The sequence below is a fragment of the Pleurodeles waltl genome, chromosome 6, assembly GCF_031143425.1.
Source record: "Pleurodeles waltl isolate 20211129_DDA chromosome 6, aPleWal1.hap1.20221129, whole genome shotgun sequence".
NCBI classification, from domain to species: Eukaryota; Metazoa; Chordata; class Amphibia; order Caudata; family Salamandridae; genus Pleurodeles; species Pleurodeles waltl.
The window spans coordinates 1,441,065,855-1,441,092,247 of NC_090445.1; the positions used below are offsets into that span (position 1 = coordinate 1,441,065,855).

Below are 26,393 nucleotides of genomic sequence, written 5' to 3' on the forward strand. Positions count from 1 at the left end.
CCGTTGTTGCTTCCTGCCGCATTGCTGCTCTGGTCTTCTTGTGGTGTCACTTCGTTCGCTGGGACACCAGCACAGGCTCTCCAGCAATCCTGGCGCTGCTTACATGCTAAACAGAGGATGTAAGCAGCGTCAGGATTGGTCTGAGTGGATCGGAGTGACGCTCAGACACAAGCCTGAGGTCTGTGCTGTTTCTCCAGCCCGGCTGTGCAGACAGGCAGGCTGGAGAAACCTAAGTGTGCATGTGTGTTTGGCCAGCCTGAGTCAGCCGGCGAAACACACATGCGCACTTAGTGCACTCTCCCCTCCTCCCTTCTCCCTCTTCCCCCTCCCACATTCCAGTCCTGCCACACCATGAACACACTGCTGACTGAGTCAACAGATGAAAGATAAAACAATATTTAAATATATATCCTGGCTTAGCCAGGGGGGCGACGCTTCTTCACCATTGTGAAGGAGCCGCCCCTGCATAAATGCCAAAACAGAACAAAAAGCGGCAGGTGGGTATCTTTAAATCAGCCACTGGCAATCACTCTAGGCTGTATTCCGGTTCACCTTTGTCCCATTGCAGTGATACCAATGCCTGGCTTTATCTCTTCTGTGCCATTACAGGCAGGGTGCAGGCATATCCTTTCTACTCCGGGAGACTCATTAAAAGAGCTGAAAAAGTCATGGTTAGAATTCTTGAATTAACACCACCTACTGGTAAATACTGTCAGGGGCGTTCTGGTCCATCAGTATTTTATCATTAGAAAGATACAAATGTCTGAACAAAGCATTTCTAAGATACTTGGAGGATAAAGTAACCTTTTTGAGTCTAGCCAAGTTTTATGGTCTTCTGACCTTCATTATATACCAGAAAGTCCCAATATTTAGGATTTACTCTCATTTTCTGTTGAAGTGGCCCCCAAAAAAATTTGGAAGGAGTTCAAGGGTATGTGTATTCAGAGTGATGCCAGTGTCAAGTGACACACCAAGTGGTATACTTCTGTTATATGATGTTTGTTTATAAATTGTGTTACGGTTTACATCACACTAAGATCACCAGTGCATGCTGAGTGTGTTCAGGAAACTTGAGAAAGAGAAAAGCAGGGACAGGGACATAATGCAGGGCCCTGCAGCCCTGGGGTGCATGGGGGCCCCCAGTGGTTCCTTGTTTTGGAGGGAGCCTCTTCAGCCCGTAAGCCATGCCACTGCATGACTAACATAATGCGTGCAATGGCACAGAATGCAAAAAGTTAAACGCTTGCAAAAGTCACTCTGTTCCCCTCTCCCCCCCCAAAAAAACAGAAAAGGAACACTGTTCATGTAACATCGCTGGCAGACAGGGGCCCAGCAAAAGGTACCCCATGTCCTCATGTCCATGGCAGGGGCATAACGCAGGCCCCTGTGGTGTGGGAAAGGCAACCCTACAGGGGGCCCCCATTGAGCCCAAGACTGATGAATATCTGTGTGATCTGCTAGGTGGGAAGTAGCCTAAACCACAACTCCTTAACAACGAGTGTTGTTAGCCACTAAAGCGGAACAACTCTTTCGTGAACAAAGATCCTATTTTCCTCTGCCTTAACTAAGCATGTCCAGAACAACGAACATGCGTGGTTAATGCAGAGGAAAACAGACTCCGGATCGGAGAGAACGCGGTCAGGTAAGTGGGGCTGGGCTGGAGTAGGGTTGGGGGTAGTTTTAGTGGTGGGGGTAGTTTTAGTTTTTAAGGGTGGGGGTGGGAGGGCAGGGTAGTTTTAGTTTTTTAGGGGCAGGGGTGGAAAGTCGGGTAATTTTCGGTTTTAATGGCAGGTTGAGGGGTCAGGGTAGTTTTAGGGGATGGGTGGGGGGTTGGGGTAAATGTAGTTCTTTGGGGCGGGATGGGGGTTGCAGTAGTTTTAGGGGCGGGGTGGGGGGTTGGTGTAATTTTAGGTTTTAGGGGCAGGGGTGGGGGATCAGGGTAGTTTTAGAGGTGGGGTGAGGGGTTGGGGTGGTTTTAGGGTTGTGTGGGGGTTTGGGGTAGTTTTAGGGGCAGGGGTTGGTGTCATTTTAGTTTTTATGGGCAGGGTGGGGGCCGGGGTAGTTTTAGGGGCAGGGGTAGGGGGTTGGGATAGTGTTAGGGGCGAGGGTTGGGGTAGTTTATGTTTTAGGGGCTGGGTGGGGTGGTTTTAGGGTTGAGGTGGAGGTTAGGGGTAGTTTTAGGGGCGGGGTGAGGGGTTGGGGTAATTTTAGTTTTTAGGGGCAGGGGTGGGTAGGTCAGGGTAGTTTTGGGGGTGGGGAGTTGAGGTAGTTTAAGTTTTAGGGGCGGGGTGGAGGGGTCAGGGTAGTTTTAGGTTTTAGGGACGGGTTGGGTGGTCGCGTTAGTTTTAGGTTTTAGGGGCAAGGTGGGGGATCGGGGTAGTTTTAGGTTTTAGGGACGGGGTGGGAGTTGTGGTAATTTTAGTTTTTAGGGTCAGGGTAGTTTTAGGGGTGTGGGTGGGGGGTTGGGGTAGTTTAAGTTTTAGGGGTGAGAGTGGGGGGTCAGGGTAGTTTTCGGTTTTAGGGGCGGAGGAGGGGGGTCGTGGTAGTTTTAGCTTTTAGGGGTGAGGAACCAGGAAAGATAGAATCCCCACCCGGGGTCTCCTTCCCAGGTCCTCAGGGTCCGTATAGCAGAGAGCACACAAATCAAGCGGAGTCACCAACTGGAGGAATAAAGAGAAGTTTATTACATGGATTATAGCTCGAGCTAATACAGAGTCCCAGGGCAGTCAAGTGACTATCCTACGGAGGCTGCCCCTTCACTCTGGGGCACCCAACCTTATATACACACAAAACTGCTTAGTGAGAGGACAACTCCACCCCTAGCGTATTCAAGGTCCTCTGCGGCCTTCAGAATATTTCAGGGATACATGTGTGGTGGGAGAAGGTACAGATACAGCTGGCAGGAGGTGGCAACGACCTGTACGAACCTGTTCTGGCAGTTACTGATTAAGCACAAACATTCTCGGAACTACGGTTAGAACAAGTAAATTACAGCGATAAGCAGATTGCAGCCCAAGGCTGTGAACACAAGGTCAATCATCAAAGTTCAGGAGTTTTGTCGAGCACATGGCAACATAATAAAGATAAACAGATGCCTAGCAGCTATGGTGTATGATTAAGTTTATGTACATTTTCTCAATCCCTCCTTTTGCCATTGTGAGGCAAGTTTGAACGTCATTCAGTGTCTATGTTAAAGGACATAAGGTCTTTTATCTCCTGCTCAAGGGACAGCATAGCCGTGTGTTGAGGAGGGCGAACAGGCTAGGGGGCAAGGGATGCCATACAGCAACCACACAAAGCAGGTAGGCACTGTACACAAAGACAACAGGTGAGGAATACAGCAGCGAGCACAAAAAGGAATATTAGTATCTTCCAGCCCCATTGGGAAATCAAGCCCCAAAACCAGTCGGTCAAGGACCATGTTCCTTCATCTTGGTGTATTGTGGAAGCTATCGTATGCAACCTTTGAATAGCTTTATACACTGAAAGGGCATTGTCTGGAATATAAACGCAGCAGCTTGAACCGATCAAAGTACAAACTCCCCCATGGTCCGCCAAGATGATGTCAAGAACCATTCTGTTTTGAAGAGTAACAAGGCGGTCAGCAGCGAGCTCTGCAGTGATGTTACTCAGAGCTTCTGCTGTTTCATTTATTGTTGCTTCCACGACTCGTGTGAGATGTCTGATATCCCTACTGTTCATCATAGGGCCCAAAAAATGGAAGGACTCCTTTAAAGTAGTCCAATGCTTCTTGTGCTGAGGTATCTTCTGCAGATATTACCCCTCTCCGAGTCCTGTGGTGTTGACGGCCAGCTGTGTAAGTTGGTGGTAGTAACCAAGCAATGTAACACGTGCCGGTCCAGGTGGGTACCAAGGAGGTGTAGGCATTATTACCACAAACAAAATATGAGTTTCATGAAAGTATCATGGTAGGCCAATTAGTTCCATTCAATATTACTGTAGCATTACAGTTACTGGCACCTACACTTCTATTACCACTTTTCTGAAAACGAAGTGGAGCCTTGACCTGTGTTACAAAAAATCTTCGGCCAATCCGGGGTGTGGTATTAAAGGATAAAAAATATATGTCAGTAGACCTATTTCGTCGGTCAGCATATTCTGACTTTTCTTCCTTTGTTCCATAAACTCTTGTTCCAGTAGGCCAGCATAACCGGTTTAGGTGGGTGACCAATAGTCCGGAATTAGTAGCATCCATTGAGGTAGCCCAAATGGCTGATAGTTCATACCAGGCGCTGCAGGAGCCATCAAAAGAAAAAGGGAATGAAATATATGGCAACCTTCTTTGCACGGAACTCGGTAGCAAGCCACATATGCAACAATTTGTTCTATTTACAGCCAGCTGATGTTGATGTAACATAGATATGAAGGTATTGTTTTCATATTCCTTACGTCGTCCTTCCTCATGGGGTGGTAAGGAAACATGGCTGTGTTCTGAAGGCGGTGGCGTAGTTGGTGAGACCTCTGAATCAGAATCATGTATTACCCACCCAATGCAGGACAGAAGTACCAAAAATAGTATTGTTATGGTGAGACAAGCGATACGTGGGCCTAATAGTCTTTTTAAATTACTTATTTTCTTCTTTTTCCTCTTGTGTTATTGTATAACACCCATTTCTCTTTATTGCTTGTCCCACTAGCAGTTCAGTCCGACCTAAGTGCTGCCCGTGACTGGTGGTTGCTTCACTGTGGGGTGATACCAGCAGTCCTATTGACACACTCTGGTCCGCCCCGACAGACAAAATCACGGCCCTGCAGCTATCGTCAGACTTAGTACAGGGGACAAGCAATCAGTTCATTGTTCATTTTCTTATTTTTGTGGGCGGAAATCGTATCTTGTGGACTGTGGTATGGTATGGTATGGTCAGGAAACAATTGTTCAGTGTGACCTAAATCTGAGGGAACCTCCTGCAGCTCACTGTCGTTCTGTTTTTTATCACTCCGCGTAGTGTTGCTGAAATGGTCCTCAGTCGTCGGGTGGTCACCACTTTTTATTTTATCAGAGGGTACGAGTAGGGGTACTTTCTTACAGTGGGATGCATGTATCCAATTCTTAGCTCCCTCGACTTTAACTGCTGTTCGAGTAGCAAGAAGGACCTGTCGCGGACCTTTCCATCGAGGTGCGAGACTCTTTTTCCGCTGGAAATTCTTTGTGAGATCCCAGTCCCCAGGTAGTATCTTGTGACCTGGATCAGTGGATACAGATGGGAGTGCTTTACGCACCTGTTGGTGAATAGAACGCAAAGAATTAGTGAGTTCACTTAAATAGTCCTTTAAAACAGGATGTTCTAGTTCTGAGTACTTGTGAGGTAGAGGGACCCCCCCAGACATTTGCTGGCCTTCCCATCACTATCTCATGGGGTGACAACCCTGATCTAGAGTGAGGCATCATCCTGACAGACATTAAAGCCAGGGGCAACGCGTCCGGCCACCGTATACCACGTTCTGCGCAATATCTTTGACATCTTCAATTTAAGTGTGCCATTATATTTTTCAACTAGTCCTGCTGACTGGGGGTGGTTAGCTGCATGAAACTTCTGGCGGAGGCCCAACCCTTCACACAACCTTTTCATCACCTGCCCTACAAAATGACTCCCATTATCTGACCAGTCACACCTTGGGACCCCAAACCGAGGAAAGAACTCCTTCAGAAGTACCTTTGCGGTAGTAAGGGCATTATTATCTTTAGTAGGGTAAGCTTCTACCCACTTACTAAACATACAGACCACAACTAGGACATATTTCAAGTTGTTACACCTTTCCATCTCAATATAATCCATGTGTAGTACTTCAAAGGGATACGTTGGTGGTGAAAAATGCCCAGCGGGGACTGAGGCACCCTTCCCTATGTTATGTTGGAAACAAATCATGCAGGATTTAACCAGCTGGTCAGCTACTCTTCTGATATTTTTATTAGACCAAACCGGATCAAGCAAATCACAGATGCTTTTCGCACTAACGTGTGCAGGACCATGGGCCATAGTCACTACTGGCAGAACGAATGCATTGGGTAACATCCATCTTTCCCTCTGTGACAGATCTGTCTAGCACAGCGTATTTTCATCTAACTTTGCCTTCCCTTCTTCCCGTTCCTTTTTCTCCTGTTCAGTTGCCTCATCCTGTATCTTCCTGACACTCTCTACCGTGTTCCCAAATATTTCATGGGGACAAACCTTCTCTGTACTATCTACCACATACATGTGTCCTGTCTTTGCATACGCTGTATCTTTTGCTGTCTGATCGGCTAGGGCGTTGCCCCGTCCAGTTTCATCTGTCACCTTTTTGTGTGCACTACACTTCATGATAGCCATTGTTTTGGGCAATGCCAGGGCAGAAAGTAAGTTAGTTATAAGGGTCCCATGTTGAATACGTGTCCCATGTGAGGTGAGGAATCCTCGTTCTGCCCACAAGCGACCAAAATTGTGTGCTACGCCAAATGCATACTGACTGTCCGTGTAAACATTCACATTAAGTCCTTTACTTAACTCACAGGCTCGTGTTAGAGCTATTAATTCTGTGGCCTGAGCAGAGTTATGTGGTATTCTAGCTGTTTCAACTACAGTGGTAGCTGTTGTAACTGCATAGGCTGCAGAAGTAGTGCCATCGGGTAGCTTGATGCATGAGCCATCTACGTATAATATGCCATCAGGGTCTTTCAGTGGAGTGTCCTGTAAGTCCACTCTCCCTTTTGTTTCATCCTCCGTCCGGAGAATGCAGTCATGTATGTCATCATAAGAATCTTCTGTTTTTTCAGTAATTGGCAATAAAGTGTCAGGATTGAGCGTGTTGCACCTTTTTAATGTTATATGACTAGCTAAAAGTGTCAGTTCATAAGTAGTTAATTGTGCATTAGTAAGATGCTGTGTTTTTGTTTTGTTTAATAGTGCGTCAACAGTGTGTGGGACCAACAGGGTGAGGGGTGAATCCATGACTATCCCGGCCGACTGGCGCACTGCGACCGCTGCAGCGGCTACTGCCCGTAGACAGCTCGGGAGTGCACGGGCCACTGGATCCAGTAGGGGCGAAAAATAAGCACATGGGCGTTGTTTGCCGCCATGCTCTTGGGTTAACACTGATAGTGAACATCCATTTCTCTCGCTCACATATAACTGAAAATCTTTACGATAATCAGGCGTACCCAGTACAGGTGCTGTGCAGAGTTTATTTTTCAATTCATCAAAACCAAACTGAAAATCGTCATTCCATTCAATTGTTTCAGTACAATCTTTGTGGGCGAGATGCAAAAACGGTTTTATCAAAAGAGAATAATTAGGAATCCATTGACGACAGAAGGAGGTAATACCTATAAAGGCCCTAACCTCTCTCTGTGTCCTTGGAACCGGTATGTCTCGTATAGCTTGTATTCTCTCAGCCGTCAACGTACGTCCCTCCTTAGACAGGAGGTGTCCTAGGTATATAACCTCCTGTCTACAATATTGCAATTTGGAGAGGGAGACCTTATGGTGATGGTGTGCAAGATGTTTCAATAAGGCTACAGTATCTGTTTTCAAATTTTGTTCTGAAGTGGATGCTATTAAAAGGTCATCCACATATTGAACTAGCGTCGAGAAGCAAGGAAAAACAAGGGTATCTAATTGACCCTTGAGGGCCTGGCTAAAAATGCTAGGTGATTCAGTATAGCCTTGTGGAGCGCGACAGAACCGGAAACTGCGACCACCCAGTGAAAACCCAAAGATGTGTCTGCTATCTGGATGAATGGGAATGCTAAAGAATGCATTTTTAAGATCGATAACAGAGAACCAAGTAGCGGAGGCAGGTATCATTCTTAATAATGTTGTAATGTCAGGAACAACAGGGAACTGGGGTATTACAATCTTATTGACCGCCCGTAAATCAATAACAAATCGGAGTCCTGGAGACGCGGTGCCATCAGATAATTGTTTATGAACAGGAAGAACAGGACTGTTACAATCATTACCATGCGTTTCTTCAATGACACCCAAATCAATCAACTGGGTCACAATCTTTTTGAGTTATTGTTCAATGTGTTGGGATAATTTGTATTGGGGAAGACGAGGTAATTTGGCATTGGCTTTCAAGCGTATGACATACGGTGGTATGTCCAGACATCCAACATCGTCCTTAGGTGTGGCCCATAAAATGTCTGGCAAATCTCGAAGTTCGGGTGGAAGTGGTTTTGACAAAAATTGTGACGGGGAAATATTTGGACCTAAAGTGACATGAACTCCATCCGGAGAGCAATAAATGGTGGCGTAAAATTTCTTTAATAGGTCCAAACCCAATAAATTCTCACTACAGGCCGAAGTAAGAATGAGAGGGGAGCTAATGGTGTAAGGACCTATAGCAACATGCAGCGGCTGGGAGACGGGGTTAGCCACCGGAACACCAGAAAAACCCATAGAGACATTAATATTGCCAGACAGAGGGACCCCCTGGACCTCTTCCTGTTTAACAGAACTTTTGGTGGCCCCAGTATCTACCAAAAAATCATGTGAAGTACCGTCTAATTGTACCTCAACGTGAGGGCCATTCTGCCTAACAGGAATAGAAACTGGTCCCACCCCCCACTGTCCTAGTCAAAGGAGGACCCCTGACCTTCATACGCATCATAGTCGTCATTAAAATATTGACGGTGGGATGAAGAATCAAAATAATTCAGGCGGGGGGCACTGTGGGACCGTGAAGGGGCCTGCTGGCGGGGTCTGTCTGCAGGACCAGACCTACTGCGTGGTCTGTTGTCCTGTTGCGGTGGGGGCATGGGGCGGCCTGTGGAGTTGTCCTTATTGGGGCAGTCATTCTTCCAGTGGCCCTCCTGCTTGCAATAGGCGCACTGATTGTGGGAGAGGGAAGAACGGGGAGGGCGTTGGGACTGCCTTCTGTCATTGGGAGGTCCTTGTGACCTTGATCTGGACTGCTGTTGACGGGGCTGAGGGTAGGCCTGCTGAAATAACACCTTCGTTTTCAACTCCTTTGTTTGTTTCTCGTTCTTTTCTTGTTCTTCTATCTCCCTGTTCTCATAATATTGGGCCATTGTCAGTATTCCAGTGGCAGTAGAGACTGGCCACCTACTTTCACACAATTTCAATTTTCCCTTTATGTCTGGTAATAAATTGTCCATGAATTTGTCAACAAAGAGTCTTATCCCCCCTTCAGTAGTCATGTCTTGGCCGCTGAAATCAGAAAAGACACCCTCAAACCTTGCATAAAAGTCCGAAACACCCTCGTCCTTTTTCTGTTTACAGGCGGCTAATTTATCCCAATTTATCCTGTGTGGTGCAAGTATGGTCTTCATTAAATCCCAAATATGCAGTGGGAGAGCCAATGTAAGTGGGTCTGGTTTCGCTCCCCCAACCCTGTCCCTTTCTGCTGCTTGCAATTGGTCCCACATGCCCCCTAGTTCAGCATGGTTGTGCCTCCATACTTTTGACCATACTTCCTGCGGGACTACTGCTGCCATTAACATGTCAATATCGGACAACGTCATAGTACAGGATTCAAGAATTGGTTGCAGTTCTTTATAATACCCTGCAGGATTCTTACGCGGGTCAGGTAAGGCGGCTTTTAGGGTATATGTTTCAGATCTTTTCCATGGGGTGTGTACCCACATTTGTCGAAAATGCCCTGCGGTAATAACTTGGCCAGCGTTATTCATCACCGGCTCTAGCCAAACCGGCGGAACCTCTCTCATGGGAAACATGGATGCCCTTATAGAAGGGCTACATGTCCACAGGCGGTCCCTATATACGAGAAGAGTAACAACATAATCATGTAGACCAGAACCAAACGGCAGTCCAGTAGAGGCGCGTTTTCAGAGATCCACCAGTCCCGCAGGAGCTGAGGAACCATCATCCTCATATTCTTGTATTATAATGTTGCACATAAGGGTAGCTGCATGTAACTGAACTAAACTGTCCCATTGTTTCATAGTGTGGACAATGTCCCTGACCCCATAGTCATTTGAATTAGTCATCCACCTCCGTGTCATTTCTTCAATGACATCTTCCTCTTGTGAATTAGAGAACAAGTGTCCGCGGAGGGTGCGCTTTCGTGGGGTCATGGGACGGGGGTATGTGTGGTGTCTAAACAGGAGTCAGGGGTGGGCTAAACGGGGGCCAGTCGAGGGTTGTGTACAGTTGGGCGGGGTGTATCCTCTATAGGTCTGGTGAAAGGAGGGGTGGTGGTGGGTGGCGGAGCACTTGCCTGAGATACAACCGGGGGTGGCACAATAGGGTCACCTGGTGTAGGTTGAGGAGGTAGTGTAGGATATATTGGTGGAGTATATAACGGGGGTTTAGCTAACATATCGTTTAAAAGGGGGTCTTCCTCTTGTGGCTTATCCACTACTGTCCTGGAAGGGTAACACTTATCAGTTTGTAAGTGAAGCCTTCGGTCATGTTCTAAAATTTGCTGTTGATGTTCAGCTACGTCAGAGTCATATACCTTTTCAGTCACCGTCCTGGTCTTATGTCTCTGTAATTCTTTCTCTGCCTTCCTACGTATTTGGTCTGCTTCTTTCTGCCAAGTCCGTAGTGAATCAAACATCCCTGGTCTACTTTTTGTCACAAACAAACGTTCCTGTAAATAGTCTCATTTATCTTTATCAAATGTCCCATGAATAGGCCATTGTAAATCAGAACTACCTTTGGTTCTTTTTCTCCATATATCAGACCAGATAACCGGACCTATGCCATATTTAACATATATATCATGATTCGGAGTCCCGGCCGGATGAGCGGGGCATGTTTCCTCCAGGCGGGAGTCCGTACTGCAAAGACAACAACAATTTCCTAAAACAACTGAACGCTGGCATTCTTCCAGTATTTTTTTTTTTTTAATTCTTACATCAGTGGTTTGACTACACCAAATGAGTGGCAAATATGCCCTTTGCTTCCTATATACTTAAATGACAACTGAGGTCAGTCTTACCACTGACGTCGATCTTTGCAAAGAGCGATAGAAACGGTACAATACTCACAGACCTATTTTTAGACAGGAATCTTTCAACTCCCGTCCTTACCTGACAGTTCTGTAATAGTCCGACAGTTGGGGACTCCAGTAGTTCACGGAAAACAGAGACCCGAATTCAGACAGCGCCAGGAGAAGTTGAGCCGGCTGGAAGACACACAGTGGAGATCCGCAGGTCCACGACAGAGAACGAAACTCAGAATCTGGTGTGGGGCGCCTCCCTTGGAAGTCCAATCGTGAGTCCTCCGTCACCTGGTCGGTCCCCTGGATGCCTGACTCGAGTCCCTGTTCGGGCGCCAACTGAGGAACCAGGAAAGATAGAATCCCCACCCGGGGTCTCCTTTCCAGCGGTGGAGGGACACCCTAGTCCTCAGGGTCCGTATAGCAGAGAGTACACAAATCAAGCGGAGTCACCAACTGGAGGAATAAAGAGAAGTTAATTACATGGATTATAGCTTGAGCTAATACAGAGTCCCAGGACAGTCAAGTGACTATCCTACGGAGGCTGCCCCTTCACTCTGGGGCACCCAACCTTATATACACACAAAACTGCTTAGTCAGAGGACAACTCCACCCCTAGCGTATTCAAGGTCCTCTGCGGCCTTCAGAATATTTCAGGGATACACGTGTGGTGGGAGAAGGTACAGATGCAGCTGGCAGGAGGTGGCAACGACCTGTACGAACCTGTTCTGGCAGTTACTGATTAAGCACAAACATTCTCGGAACTACGGTAAGAACAAGTAAATTACAGCGATAAGCAGATTGCAGCCCAAGGCTGTGAACACAAGGTCAATCATCAAAGTTCAGGAGGTTTGTCAAGCACATGGCAACATAATAAAGATAAACAGATGCCTAGCAGCTATGGTGTATGATTAAGTTTATGTACATTTTCTCAGGGGTGGGGGTGGGGGGTTGTGGTAGTTTTAGGGGCGGGGTGGGGGTTGGAGTAGTTTTAGGTTTTAGGGGGGTGGGGTATAGGGGTAGTTTTAGGGGCGGGTGGGGGATTGCGTTAGTTGTAGGGGCATGGTGGGGGGTTGGAGTAGTTTTAGGTTTAGGGGTGGGGTGGGGGATCGGGGTAGTTTTGGGGCAGGGTGTGGGGTTGCGTTAGTTTTAGGTTTTAGGGGTGGGGTGATGGGTTGTGGTATTTTAGGGGAGGGGTAGGGGGGTTGGATAGTTTAGGTTTTAGGGGTGGGTTTTATGGGTGGGGTGGGGGTTCGTGGCAGTTTTAGGGGCGGGGTGGGGGGTCGAGTAGTTTTAGGTTTTAGGAGTGGGGGTGGAGGGTTTCAGTAGTTTTGGGGGCTGGGTGAGTGTCAGGAGACTCACATGCTGGAACCATGCATGCCGTTCCACGCATGTCTTTACCAGGCATGCTTTTACAACGAAAAAATTTTGTTACGGCATTCGCGGTAAAGGCATTAGTGGTAACAAAAGGGTCATTGTTCCGACCGCGTTGTTCAGGCATGCATGGCTTTAGCATGTGTTGTTCCAGCATATATTCCTTCTAGGTGCCTGGGCTCTTCATGGCATTCTACAGGGGGATACCATCATTTAGCGTTACGCCACTTGGCAGGGGCAGGATCAAGTTTGATTTCAAGGGGGATCCAAGTGGGCAAAGGGTTTCCAAACGAGCCTTTAGCCTACTCAAATAATCTTAATTCACAGCTGGCCACATGTTTGTTGTTTGCTCCCATCTCCTGGATGCGTTGGGTGGTCTCCTCTGCCTAATTGCTTTACCTACACGATAACCAGCAATGACTTGGGCTACATAAACTTACTGAGGATGGCAGCTACTTCTATCACATGCCTAATCCCACTCTCAGTAACACAAAATCACAGCAGTTCATTTAGAGTTTGAATAGAGTGATAACCATCTGGTTCCTGTAGCTATTATTGTGCTTCACCTGGCACAAATGAATCGTCTTAGTGAACAGTGTCAACACCCGGACACATGTAGCGGTGTCCGCGTACATTCAATGTGTGTGTTTGATGGGCAGCCTGTGTGCCTGGGTCCTAGGAGACTCATTTTACTGTCAAGCTGAGCACATTGGTGTAAATAGCTCACAACACAATTAGTATTTTGTGTTTTTAATTGTGTCTTGACTGTGAGTAGTTGGAGATAAAAAGAGCCCCTCCCCCAAACTTGCCATTAGACTTATCAAGGTACCAGGGCAAAGGCAATCACAGAAGACCTTTTTATCAATTTGGCATTAGGTTCACTGTAGCACCATCGATAAACATCCTTGCATTCTTGTACATAGGAAATAAATGAATCCATTTTCATGGGACCCAGATCTTTGCTTGCTTTGTAGATTACAGAGCCGCATTTGAAAAGATTGATTGGAAACAACTTTACACAAATATGAGTGATGGGGGCATTCCACAGCCCTTGCTGAATGCAATTAAGTCACTTTACACAGACCCTTGGATTAGAGTTAAAACAGGCCTCGCAGCCATGTCACAGTACCTATTGTGATCTATACTGGACTTAAACAGAGATGTGTACAAGATCATTTGTTGTTTTCACTCTAAACGCCAGAGATTGCATGAGCATTAGCCAGTAGATTCTTTCCACACAGCATTGGAATTCAAAAGACTCAAATCCTGCAATGTACTGATTAGTTAGTCATCTTCGTCCACACCAAAGTAGGGTTACAGCCTGTATTGGATTCATTGTACCGTTACAACCAACAGAATAAACTAACAACAAATGAATGCAAAACAAAATAATGATCTTCAGAAAGTACAACCACAAAAGTGGAAAAGTGGACTAAATCACTTTATACAAATACTTAGGCATATGGCTATCTGACAATGGCTTCTCGGGGTATCGATTGTCTTGCTTAAAGAACGGGACCTTTTCTGTCACTTTGCAATTGCCAGGATCAATGTAAAACTTGTGAACCCTTTGGCTGGTTCCATTCTCAAAGTGAAACGAGCCAAGGGCCAGATGTAGGAAGGAAGCAATTTGCGAGTTGCAAATTGCGAGTCCTTCCGACTCGCAATTTGCAACTCGCAAATTGCTATGCAGTACGGTGTTTCAGACACCGACTGCAACTCGCTATGGGGTCGCAATGACCCACCTCATGAATATTCATGAGGTGGGTCGCAAATTGCAGCCCCATAGCGAGTATAGGCACTCGCTAACATGGAGGCCTGCTGTAGTCAGCAGGCCTCCATGTTAGCGACCTGCTTTTCAATAAAGCAGTTTTTTTTTTTTTGAAATGTAGCCCGTTTTCCCTAAGGGAAAACAAGCTGCATTTCAAAAAATCCGAAACCTTTTGTTTCGTTTTTTTCAGGGCAGGGAGTGGTCCCTTGGACCACTCCCTGCCCTGAAAAAATATTTTGGGGTCCATTCACAAAGGGGAAGGGGTCCCATGGGGACCCCTTCCCGTTTGCGAATGGGTTACCATCCACTTCAAGTGGATGGTAACTGCGACTCCATTTGCGACCGCATAAGCGGTCACAAATGGAATTGCATACCATTGCGAATCGCAAATAGGAAGGGAACACCCCTTCCTATTTGCGATTCGGAAATGCATTTTGCGAGTCGGTAACGACTCGCAAAATGCATTTCTGCATAGGAAACACGCATTTGCGAGTCGCAAACGGCAAATTTTGCCGTTTGCGACTCGCAAAGTGCTTCCTACATCTGGCCCCAAGTTCTTACCTACACGTTCATAGTGCTAATGCATATTGCAAGCTAAAACTGGCCTACTGTTAGACAATCAGCAAAGTAACATTTTAATAAAAACTTCCTTCTTCCAAACTCCACTAAATGCACCCAAATACATTTGGCATGTAGCCTGCACTATCATGCTTTAGCTTACAATGCAGCATTCCTTCAATAATGTTACAGCGTTAAATATCGAAAAGATGATACTTAGAAGCATTACTTAAAGGATGAAGTTGAAGACAATAACACCGTCAAAAACTCGTCTGTCAATCAGCTAAGCAAATTCTTTACAGATCTGGAAATAAGCACTGACTGGCCGAAATTAGGATCGAAATCAGCTCCACAAACATGTTAGAAACTCAATTGACCTGAATCTTTCGCATGGAGGACTATTGGACTCATAAAATAAACTTAGATGTCAAAATGATCTAAAACATTAAATGAAGAGGACAATTCTGATTAAAATCATGTAAACGTGATTTCAAATGTTTCCTATTAAAGAATATAGAAGATATTGGGCCACATATGCATGCGAGCCATATCACTGCAGACGGCACATACCGCCAGGAGACATTCCAGCAACTCCTATGCTGCTGCTGAGCAGCCGGAGAAGAGAGATGGAAGACTTTAAAACTGAATTTTATTTTGAAGAGGGGCATTCTGATATGCAAGGATGCCTTGAGATACTGTTTGCACTCAGAAGACGTCTCAGAGTTACCACCAGCTGTACTGTTATAAAATCATTTTAATTTTATGGTTTAATTTCTCCTTTTATTGCTCTCCCCCTGTAAGAGGTGTTATATTAATTTAATTAATTGAACAATTAAAATCAACGTACTTGCTTAAATTCAACATGAAACGTCACAACACAGCAAATGATACAATGCAATTTGAAAGAGTTTTTAGCATTCTCAAAGTACACAGTACAAATTAAACTATTTCTTTTAAGTTTAGCACTAGTCATTGAAACTCTTGTAATCTTGTAATAATGAATAGCTGCGGCTCAGTCCTGCAATGATTCAGACATATGCCTTGCAGATGGCACATAAGATACAAATCTATTTTACCTTGATTTAAACTTCTGACCTTTGAGTTACAAAGGAGCTTTGTGACAATCTCATTAATCCTGGGATTGTATGATATACAATATAAATCTGTGACCACTGTGTTAGGCAAAGGTCTGCAGTATGCACATTCACCTTGACTCAAGACTGCGACCGAATAATACACAGATTTCTCCAGCACTCAGATCAACTACCTTTGGTATCTTGCAAGTATACCAGGAGACCTGTGGAACACACATACATCTCTGCTACACGTTCTTCAACCTTATGAGCTGCTGTAAGATGTCTTCTGATATAACCAAATAATTAAACCAGGCCAACTTTCATAACTTTTCCTTTGTGTCATTTCTTCAGGGGCAGAATTTGAAAGCAAAGCAGATATACTGCCAGTTACAAATTCAGATGTTTTGGTATAGTCAGCCTGTCAAGAAAATCTATTTTTTTCATATTGTAATATTTAACTGTATCCTACTGCTGAATACTTTCAACAAGTTGTTCAGTGGTTCCTTGACAGATTCCAATTATATTGTCTACAAAACTTTTGTAATATAGAATTGTTTTTTCCATTTATCATTGTTATTGAATGTACACTCTCAAATGTGTACATTAACATATTTACATATGATAGAGCCACATTGGAACACGTTGTTCCAATCCATTGTAAATACTATTTACACTTGATTCTGAAAATATTGTAATGAAAGAGAATATGAAGCAATTGCATCAATAATGTGGTGGCTCTAGAGTCCCAGTAATGTAACAGTAACCAGGCTACATTCTCAAAACTCTCTCTAGGCTGCATGGTGGATAACCAGATCTGTACCTCTAAATGGAAAAGGATAATGTCATCTGGAAATTTAGGCTTACCGATTTGACTCACACGGCCATACGTGTCTTCAGTAGCTGCAGAGAATGTTTTAATTAATGTTTTAGAAAACCTTTCCCATAAACGGTTGAGGTTGCAGAAGAAAATTTATGAAGGAAATGCTTACTCCCCAAGCTTGTGGTGCTTCGTGGCACCAGGTGGTGTCAAGCTCTGGGAACCAAAAAAGAGGTCAGAGACATATGATCCCCAGAATAAGATACATTTCACACAGCAATAACATGCATGTCATTCTTAGCACTCAGTTTTACTACTTTTCAAAATTGTGACTTAAACATGGGTCAATGTGAGTAAACGATTTGCTTGGGTTCTGACCACCTGGGTATCTGACAAAGCCCAATCTCAGTGCTTTAATATGTGTCTCATTGTGGATAACAGCAGAGCTGATTCATAGCTTTGGATACCACAGAGCCTTTCTTCGAGAGACACATTCATTTACAAAAGAAGTCGTATTTGGGTTTATAAGGTTTAAACTACCTTAAAGTTCCTTTTAGAAAAGAGACTCTCTCACATGCACGATGTTACACTTTTTCTCATTGATCCGTTAGACCTTCTTTCTTCAGGTAAACAATGTTACCCTATCACCTTTAAAGATCACTTTGACCCTAAATTTCTCCGGTATATACCTCATTCCCATTAGGAGCTGGTAAATGGAAGAGATTTTTAGGAGCTATTCACTGCCTTATGAAACCATCGTTCGTTGCCTCAAGGCACTAATGTCAGCATGTCGTCTAACGCCAAAAATGGTAATCTGGCTTTCTTTAGTACGTGTAACTCTCGACAAGGTTATTTTGCACCTATTAGATGTTGTCTATCCATGAGCAGTCTATGTTTGAGAACAATGAATCCTTTTGTTGCCAGAGTGCTTCATAAAAGCTAATCAGGATGTCTTCTCCAAGTGCCATTCCACATGCAGCCTTTGTTTTTTATACTTTTATGAGCCCTTCTAGTCTGCCTTAGAGGCACGTGATGTGCCAAGATCTCAGGCAATTACAGATAAGTCGCAGATGTAATGTTTCGAAGGATCTCAATACACAAGACATTTCCTTATGAAAGGTCTGGTAAAGAAACAGATGGCTAAACTTAGTGCACCAGCCTTATATTTAAGCACACAGCACTGTCACAACTACAGAAACCACAAGGTGCATTAACACGACATTTTCATGCAGCCCGTCCATTGGGGAGGACCCTACAGATGACAAAGTACTGTCTCCAATTTCTCAACCTATATGACAGCTAGAAACCTCAAGACACATCACTGAAGATAGACTTCAGCACCTAATGCACAACAAAAGATTCTTGATCTGCCAATACCACAAAATCATGCAACCAGCACAGTGCCAAGGATCATACTTCTACAACACTAAATACAAATTGAGCGCAACAGAATGTTAACCAAAGTGTCACTCAGCTGTCACGGCATCACTGCCATGCACATTACGTCAGGATGGTGCCCATCTTACATACATTCTAGAAACACAAACGCATTTAGATGACAAGGTAACACCCAAAAATACACCAATGTTCTGTCAAACATTTTGTGCACATTTCTTGGTATACTGGCAATGTGCAACCATCACTTTTAAAACAATGAAAGGCCAACGGGTCCCAAACATGCACCTCTCATTAACTTCAGACATAACACAACCATCAGGTGAACACACCTTGCAGAGAAAATTATAACCAACTTAGCAAGCATATATTTAGGACTCATATTGGTCCTGTTGCAACCAGATTTGCATCTAGACCTGGGTCTGTGCTAGGCAACAGGGATGCTGGACCTGTTTTCGCCACAGTGCGCTTTTAAACAGGTGCACCAGGCGCAACCAGAGACAAAGTGCCCTATTGCAAGTAAGGCACTTCCTCCAGGGCAGCAGGGAACGCGTGCTGTCCCTGAGGGCAGCGCATTACAGAAACATGAGTGCCTGTTTCAATCAGTGGCTCCATGTATCTCTGTGCATGTGGCACCAGCCTGCACTGTAAAGAGGGGCAGAGATTCCACTGCAGGCAGGTGCAGTGAGTGATTGCATCCACTTGCAGGCAGATGTCTGGGGTGTCCACCAGATCACAACTCCACCTGTGCAGTGGTCGCAACAAGGGGTGCACTGACTGTTCCCCTCCTGACAGCCCCTTTGCCTCTGCACGCCCATCCATAGTAGGGCCCGAGTGCATAGGTAAGGTGCTTCCCTTGTTAGCCTGTGGAATGTCCCCATGCTAATAATGAAAAGTCTTTTGAAGATAGTGCTGTGTTCTGTGTCCACCAGTTGTATCTCTATTACAGATTTTTTTTCTGTGATATTACAGAGGTGTCTGCGGATTCTTATGTAATACTACAGTGCTCCAGGAGGGCAGAAAATGCGTGCATACATCTGTTGCACTCCCTGGGCAATGTTTATAATACAGTCCCAGAGAAGCATCCTACACAGTATGCTACACTACCCTGCAAGCCTACCAGCAACTACTCATTCAAACACTGCGGGCATGTTTATACTCCGTTTGCGCCGAATTTGCGTCGTTTTTTTCGACGCAAATTAGACGCAAAACTAACTCCATATTTATACTTTGGCGTTAGATGCGTCTAGCGCCAAAGTTCATGGAGTTAGCGTAATTTTTTTGCGTGAACACCTTCCTTGCGTTAATGATATGCAAGGTAGGCGTTCCTTTCTTAAAAAATGACTCCGATGCATATGCGTCGTATTTATACTCCTGGGCAAAAATGACGCCCGGGAGTGGGCGGGTCTAAAAAACCTGCATTAGCGCCGGATTTTAGCGCCTGGGTCAGGGCAGGCGTTAAGGGACCTGTGGGCTCAGAATGAGCCCAGAGGTGCCCTCTCCTGCCCCCAGGGACACCCCCTGCCACCCTTGCCCACCCCAGGAGGACACCCAAGGATGGAGGGACCCACCCCAGGGACATTAAGGTAAGTTCAGGTAAGTATTTTTTTTAAAAAAATATTGTGGCATAGGGGGGCCTGATTTGTGCCCCCCTACATGCCACTATGCCCAATGATCATGCCCATGGGACAGAAGTCCCCTGGGCATGGCCATTGGGCAAGGGGGCATGACTCCTGTCTTTGCTAAGACAGGAGTCATTTCAATGGGGGTTGGGCGTCGTTAAAAAATGGGGTTGAGGCGATTTTTTTCCCTCAGCCTGACTTGCACCATTTGTGGACGCCCATACGCCATTTTCCCCCTACGCCGGCGCTGCCTGGTGTACGTCGTTTTTTTTAACGCACACCAGACAGCGCCGGCGGCTAACGCCGGCTAACGTCATTGAATAAATACGGCGCTCGCATGGCGCTTCAGAATGGCGTTAGCCGGCGCTAAGTTTTTTGGCGCAAAACTGCGTTAGCGCAGTTTTGCGTCAAAAAGTATAAATATGGGCCTGCATATTTAAGACTGGTTTGCATGGAGTTCCAGCGCCAAGCACAAATGCACATTCCAGACAGCCAAGAGCAAAACAGGGCCATACCAATGGAAGATGTGTGCAGCACAAGTAAAACAAGCATTTACAATGCAACGGGTCTCGCGTTTGCTCATGTTAGAGCTGATCGCGTTGTAAACTCCTAACCCGACTTTTCACCTATCGGGCAAAAGTGCATTTGGGTACACAACCCGAAAAAGTGAAATTAACTATGTAAAGCGCTCGACTTCTGCCAAGCGAGATCGCGCTCGTAAATTAGAGAAAAAGAAGTCCACGAGCCCGATGGAAAACAGCGAGCCTCGCATGTTTTCTGTACTTGGTCGCTGCGCTCGAGGAGGGCTAGCCACCGGAAAAGGCATGACGTATGCTTGCCTTCGACTAATGAAAGCAAGCAGATTTTATTAGGCAAGCCCACGAACCAATAAAAAACACTGACGTGAAGTTGACAGGGCTCCGAGCCCTTTTCTAAATACAAAAGCGTCTCGCTGCGATACGCAGGCTCGACCCTAAAAACGTGAAATTACAAATGAAAGCTTGGCAGACCATAGCATGATATAACACAGCAAAATATACCATGACACACAATAACCTAAGCTGCATAGAGTTTATTGCAAGGTTCTTAACATTTGGTGCTGGGATATTGGGAGGCCAGAATCCACAATTCTGGCTGGTATCAACAACACATCAACATTCAGCTATAACAGCATGGTACAAAGAATACTGGTGCCTTTTCCATATATTTTCCCAGATTCCGGTGACAAATCAACTCATATTTGTTATCTGCTCAGAACAGACAGAAGATATCAGTAGTAGTGCTGGGTCCGGGCTGGAGTCTTAAGGGCTGGAAGAGGCGGGGCAATCTTAAGAAGTCAGGCTCTACTATAGATGTGGGCAAAGAGGCAAAGAGGCTGTCAAGAGGTGCACAGTCAGTGTGGCCCTTATCGCGACCACTGCCCAGGTGGAGTGGTGGTCTGGTGGACACCCCAGACATCTGCCTGCAGGTGGGTGCAGTCCCTCTCTGCAGTGGGATCTCTGCCCCCTCTTAACAGTACAAGCTAGTGACACCCCTTGTTGTGCTCTTGGTGCAGGAGGAGGGTAGAGGGCACGTAGTTGTGGGCACTGCTCTTGTGGTGGGGCTGTATCTGCTGCGTAGAGTGGAGACGAACACCGACGAGGGCCCTGTCTCCCCCAAGCCATAGCCTGTAGCTCAACATATGGCAGGATGCATACTCAAACTTGGTTTAAATGCTTGGGAGTAGAGATTTGGTGGGAGGTTTGCTGAGTGGCACCACACAAATGAATGAAAACCGGAGGTTTTAGGCCAGTTTGTTCCAAGAATGAAAAGGAACAGCATGCAAAAAGCATAGGCAAAGCTGGCCCTTGCTCAGATAAGGCCCTGGGCGGAAAGACATTTGGTGCCATCCCTGCAGCTGGTGAAAAAAGTGAAGTAGCAGGGCACCCATTTTTTGTTCACAGGTCAGTCGCTCACCCAAGCGTTGACTGGCCTCTGAGCACACACTTCTCGGCACCTTCCCAAAATATTCTGATGCACTCACAGTGACCATGATAGTACCAAGTTGTTGGTAGTGTGAATGGCGGTGTTGGTGTGTGTCGGCAGGGTGATGAGAGAGAGATGAGAAGAGAGGAGAAGGAAGGGGGTAAGTGGGATGTAAAACAGCACCCGCGACAAGTAAAAATGACTTACAGCAGTTTTAAGGGCAGGCCGGTTCACATAGCGGCCCAGTTTGGGACCTGCACACAACGCCTTCCTTGGGCAGGATGGGAGAGCAGGACGGACAAACAAAAGCCTCTGAAAATGGTGTGCCCATATTGGCGGGTAACTTTTGAACCAGTCAATTTGGGTGCAACAGGTGTAGTTAAAAGGGGGCCGTGGAAGGCGCCCACACAAACTGCAACAGCACTTGGAATGTTGCGGTCGTCGTTTGACCCTGCATCGTTTTGGACCTGGAGTGTTTCCGTCCTTAATGGAGTGCCTGACTGCTGTCACCGGACCCAAGACTTCGTGGGACCGCATCTCAAGGGATCACGTCATCGCCTGGAGCCAGACTCCATTCATTGGACTTGGGTGGGGACATTTCCCTCAAAGACACCAAAGTTGACAAAGAGGAGGGATCACGATGGGCAGGCTGGGAATGCCTGCGTCAAAAGCCGGAGTAACAATTCCACCCGAGTAAAGCAGGTGAGCAGCCTGTAAGTGACTGGGGGAGCAGCGCGTTGGCGCTGAACTGCACGCCGGGGTAGGAGGCTGGCCCTTTATGTAGTGTGCAAAACTAGGCAAGCTGTGCAGGGGGTCCAGGCAACCACACAGTTTACAGAGGTAAAAACTAGATCACCTAACGCTTTAATTTTTATTGTAGCTTGGTCGAGCAGCTGGGCTAATCTTGGAGAAGTGCAAAGCGTTTGTTGTACCCCAGAGTATCAATAAATGAAGACACACACTGAAAATAAAATAACTCACGACCAATTTACAAAAATACATCAGATTTTTATAAACATTTTAAGACCAAGATCAACAAAATCTGGTACTTTTTTTAAGTTATGAGTTTTTGAAGTTTTAATAAAGTTAGTCTTTTTGTGCTTAATTAAGCACCTTTGAAATCAATGGAGAAATACTTTAAAAATACACATAAAAGCAGGCAATGCGTTTACCAATGTCTCCTTTTGCATGTATGTCAAGGTCATTGGTGGGCACTATGGACCAGCTGGAGAAATTCAGGCTGCTCCTGATTTCGGCGGGAGTAAATGCAGAAAGTCATTCGAGCTGGTGTCATTCAACTGCAGGGGACCACTTGGATAAGCACTGCACAGACGGACTTAGCGGTAAGTCTGGTAGTTCCCCTTCAGGTGTCAAGGTCACAAGGAGTGGGGAACCCTTAGGGCACAGCTGGTTCTTTGGTGCAGGGCACAGGGTGGCCTGGTACAGAGCGAATCGGTGAGCTAGGAGTTGTGCGCAAAGGTGCCCTTGGAAGCAGGAGATAGGTCTCTTTGAAGGTCACTGCAGGTCAGCAGGGGCACTCTGGTGGGAGGTCCTGATGGTTTGTGATATCCCTTGACTGTGGCTTTCTCCTAGTCCTTTTACAGTCCTGAGTGGACTGTACTTCTTGGAGGCCGACGTTAGGTGACCAATACCTTTGGCTATTGCACGGTTTGGCCACTTGAGGGCACAGTGTCACCAGACTTGGCACACTTGCACGGTCTCTCCTCATGGTTTGTTGGGTAGAGTTTGGTCTGTCTGCAGCATCCGGTTCCTTGGTCAGTAGTTGGTCAGTGAAGTGGCCTTCACTAGGTCCTTGGTTCCTTGTTGCAGTAGAGTGATGCCTTCACTCTGAAATGATATCTTTGGCAATTTTCAAAGAGAGGAGGTCCTCCGGGGGTTTGTATAGTCTGTCCAATGTCCAAGCAACCCCTCAGAGGTGATTGTCGAGTCCTGGATGCAGAAGGCAGGGTTTGGTGCCTTTTCTTGGTGTAGCAGGACTTCAGTTCTCGAGCCTTGGGTCTTCTGTGATGCTGGGCTTCTTTTGTCCTTGGAATCTCATTTCATGGTCTAAGGATGTACACTAAATACTGCATTTAGTGAGTGTTCAGGGGAGTACCTACTACTGACCAATGGGACATCTACCTCAGGGTGGCTACACCTACTAAGTGACCACTTCCTGTGGGCAGAGATCGCTTCCCTACACCTGATTGGCTATTTTCCTTCCATGCAAGATGGAGGAAAATGAAATGAATGGGTCCCCTCGCATGCGAAACCTGGGGGGTGGTGCAAGCCAGCACTGACAACTCCTCCTGTCCTTTGTCTGGTTTCTTGCCATTGCTCCAACCAAAGGTGGGGGTTTGCAACATGGGTGGCCATCTGCTGCGAGCAGCAGGCCTGGGGGTTAAGTTTCAGGGGCAGGAAGCCCTTTAAAGCTTGTCAGCAGGGCAGTGCACGTTTGTGACAGAGGGTGTGTTGGCACCTGTACACAGGAAGAGCTTTGCTCTGAGTCCCAGAGAGCAGGATCTCTCCCCCCAGGGGCTCAGAAATGTGTCTGGTGGTAGCAGGCTGGTGGTGACTTGCCAGCAACCATGCCAGGGTAGTTAGCTTTTGCAGGGGGCACCTCTAATGTGACCCCCTAGGTACATTTTGTAACAGATCCAATACAGGTACCAGTTTAGATTTATCATTCTGAGGTGTTTGATACCATACTACCCAGGGTTCAGAGTAGCCAGTCTGTGCAGCTGCCCTCAGGGGCCTACCCTTATTACCCTATGCCCCGGGTACCTAAGTACAATTTACTAGGAACTTATAGTGGCAGCTAAAGTGTTGCCAATTGTGCCAAATACATCACAACAGTTTTGGGGAAAGAGATCTGGCCCAGCGAACCTGGTTAGCAGGGGCCCTGGGCACTTACAACTTTGAGACTACATCAAATACCAAGCAAAAAGTGAGGGGCAAACCATTCCAAAAGAGGCCTTTTCTCACAGCCAGTGAAACTCTGAGTCTCTTCCTGCTGGAGGGGGCTTTTATTGCCAGCCGGCGCTAAAACCTTTGTGCATACATTAAAACCTCTCCATATGCACAGCCCTGCTCATCGGCAGCAATACAAAGGAAGCAACATAAAAGCAAATTTGTTAGGCTGCACTTCGAATTAAATACTGCTCTCTGTTGGGCGAAATGCGAACGCTTACCAGAGGACTGTGAAAACGATGGCAGCGACAAAACCTTTGTGTGGAGGCCTCTTCATACGCATGACCTCTGCTCACCCGTAACAGTTCCCTGAGACTTGCACACTTCAGCACAGTTTCCAATTGGGGCAATCACAAAGGCAAGGGCGAAAACCCATGGAGGGAGACAATTGCCGGAGCACAGCAGAGAGAGGAAGCACCCTGCCCAACTCAGAGGCCATGAAATGACAGCCACTTCACCCCCAAAGAAGCAGGGGGCACGCACCAGGAGTAATGGGTCTGAGTTGGATGCTGATTTGAAGACCTATTTGGATAAGGCATGAGAGTTACTGGCACAACAAAAGAAAGTGCAAGAGAACAAGCCTAGCAAGGGGGGAACCACAGAAGGGGCAGATCTTACAGGAGTTCAGGTCAACAACAACAGACCGAGCCAATGCCCAAGGGCGCGGAAAAAGGGGCGCGTGTAGTCAGAACGACAGCACCAACCAGGGTAACTAAGAATCTATGGCAAAACAACAAAAAAGTAGAAGATGCAGCACGGAGTCAAGGGGCTTGGGTGGCGCAGCTGCACCCAGGAATGAGGCTTCGTCCAACAGCACGAAGCAGTACAGTGGGAAGGCATGCGAGGATGGGCCCGGAGCCAACACTGCGGCGGCCTCAGGGATCAACAGTGGACAAGCAATGACTCATGAGGGTGAGGCACAAGTGCAGCATGATGGGCTGGGGTCACAAATCGAGGGGGACCCAAACTGGCACCATCACAAACTTTGGGACCCAGGTTGGGGTGGTAAATATGATGCAGCATGACATAACAAGTATAGTAGGTCTCCCCTTCCTAGTGCAGCAGCAGCAAGGGCAACCCTGGTGCAGGGGACGGCTTTACAGGTGCATCAACCCTCATTGCCCCCATTCAGAGCTACCCCTTGGGTAGGTCCATGGTCATCAGGCACACCAGGTTATCCAGCTATACCATGGCCTACCCCCATATGCATGGCAACCTACAATAGCTCACATAAAGCGCAAAAGGGAGAGACAGCCAAAGAAGCCAGTGAAAAGGCGCAGAAATAGACAGCGGCACGGTAAGCGAGTTGGGCAAGGACACCCCCTGGAAGGGACCACGGGGCCCCACGTCAGACAGCAAGGGTGCAGCAGAAGTGGAGCCAGACCCCACAAAGGCATGGACAGATGGTGGGATGCAAAAGGGCGGAGGGGGCAAGCCGCGAGAGACAGGGCTAGCCAGCATGATCCCTCTAGCAGTTAAAGAACGAATTTGGTGCAAATAATTTATTAACCTTTTTTCCTTGCTTGAGTTACAGCAGGCAGGCCTAGATTTGACAGCACGGGATAAAAAGGCAGAAGAAAAAGGGACAGGCACAGGTTGAGGGTGTAAAGGCCAATAGAGAACTGTCTCAAGCCCTTCCACACACTAGCCAGTATATTTTTTGAGAAATTCCCAGATAGTGCTGCAGCATTATTTCTACCTGAACAGTGAGTACACACTACCCAACAAAAATACCTAGGGAATTTCTGGCTGTGGCACAACGAAGGCTTCAGGGAGAAAATGCAGATCTTGGCAATCATCCAGTTGGACCAACAGGTTGTACAAGGGTTCACCAATCATATGGTGGCGGCCAGGGAAGGGGTAGGTGGCCAGGAGCATAGCTTTCACCAAACATAGGGAAAAGGAAGAACGGAAGGGTT

General features: G+C 46.6%; 1 protein-coding gene across 1 annotated transcript in view; it reads right to left on the reverse strand.

Annotated features, from left to right (window-relative positions):
• Positions 1-26,393, reverse strand: part of LOC138300940 (dual specificity protein phosphatase 13B-like) — a 111,998-nt gene that overhangs the window by 69,583 nt on the left and 16,022 nt on the right. The window contains exon 2 of the mRNA XM_069240862.1: positions 11,018-11,382. The gene's annotated coding sequence lies outside the window, so the exon portion shown is untranslated. The remainder of the gene's footprint in view (positions 1-11,017; positions 11,383-26,393) is intronic.